Consider the following 1,601-nt stretch of genomic DNA (forward strand, 5'->3'; position numbering starts at 1 on the left):
TAAGTCTCTAGGACAGCACGACCTGGTCATTAGGTTCCTTAGGGGCGCGAGAAGGCTGAATCCACCTCGTCCGCGCTCCGTACCCTATTGGGACCTTGAAGTGGTCCTGGCAGGCCTTCAGAAGGCCGCCTTTGAGCCCCTGGGACAGGCCGCTCTTTCTCATCTTACGATGAAGACGGCCCTCCTGGTGGCGCTCACCTCCATCAAGAGGGTAGGCGACCTACAAGCATTCTCTGTGTCCACAGATTGCCTAGAATTCGGGCCTGGAGACTCTCACGTGATCCTGAGACCAAGGCCTGGCTACATGCCCAAGGTTCCCACCACTCCCTTCCGGGACCAGGTGGTGAACTTGCAGGCGCTCCCCACTGGGCCCAACCCCATCCGTGTTGTGTCCAGTACGCGCGCTGCGCCTCTACTTGGACTGCACNGAGACCAAGGCCTGGCTACATGCCCAAGGTTCCCACCACTCCCTTCCGGGACCAGGTGGTGAACTTGCAGGCGCTCCCCACTGGGCCCAACCCCATCCGTGTTGTGTCCAGTACGCGCGCTGCGCCTCTACTTGGACTGCACGCAGAGCTTCAGAAGCTCTGAGCAGCTCTTTGTCTGTTTTGGAGGTCAGCAGAAGAGGAGGGCTGTCTCCAAACAGAGACTGGCGCACTGGATCGTGGATGCCATCGCTACGGCATACCGATCTCAAGATCGCCCCTGCCCATTAGGAGTGAGGGCACACTTCACTCGGGGTGTAGCCTCCTCGTGGGCACTGGCTCAGGGTGCCTCTCTGGCAGACATCTGCAGAGCTGCGGGTTCGTGAGGTTCTACAACCTCCGCGTAGAACCGGTGTCAGCCCGTGTCTTGCATGGTAACAGGTACAACCGGCGACCGGTAGGGTGTACGCCTGTGAAAGCACCTTCCACCCTCCTAGGTGGGTCAGCGTGCTATTTCCGCCTCCCTTCTTCCCCTACTGGGCGAAGAATAGGCATTCCATCCATCACTAAGCACCTTCCTGGGGCGGGCTGGGCAGAGCAGCCTCGCCCCCTTAGGCCGGGGACCAGCTGAGTTATCTACCGCATAGCTCTAACCGGACCTAGTGCTCCAGACGTAGTAACCCCCCACTGGGTGTTTCCGTCTGATGTTTCCTCATGGTTGGTTCCCAACCTCGGGAACACATGACCTCCCCTAGGTGGACTTCCACCTTGCGGTACTCCCAGTCCGCTCATTTTCCCATGAGTTCTCCCCTGCCGGTGAGACCATGTGGGTGTCTCCACTAATTCCACCCCACGGTAGGTAGTGGTCTCTGTAGCGTTTTTCCCCCAGGGGGGAATAATGCTTACCCAGTGGCCCTTACGGTGCCGGGCGGCTCCTCGCTGTTAGAGAAACAAGGCCTCCCCCCGTGACGGCCGGTGGCAGGGGCTTCCCACCTTTTCTTCAAAAGCTCTGGGACCCCCTACCTCTCCACTGGACGGTTAAAATTTCACTCTAGCGCTCACGTCTGACACGCCCAGGCCAGTCAGCGTCGCTCCGCTAGAGATTGTGACGTGGCACAGCACTGTGGCGTTTTCCATAGGAACCCCATCTGTCGGCTCGACACAACGTCGAGAGAC

This window comes from Triplophysa rosa, unplaced genomic scaffold, assembly GCF_024868665.1.
Source record: "Triplophysa rosa unplaced genomic scaffold, Trosa_1v2 scaffold272_ERROPOS173870, whole genome shotgun sequence".
In the NCBI taxonomy this organism is placed as follows: Eukaryota; Metazoa; Chordata; class Actinopteri; order Cypriniformes; family Nemacheilidae; genus Triplophysa; species Triplophysa rosa.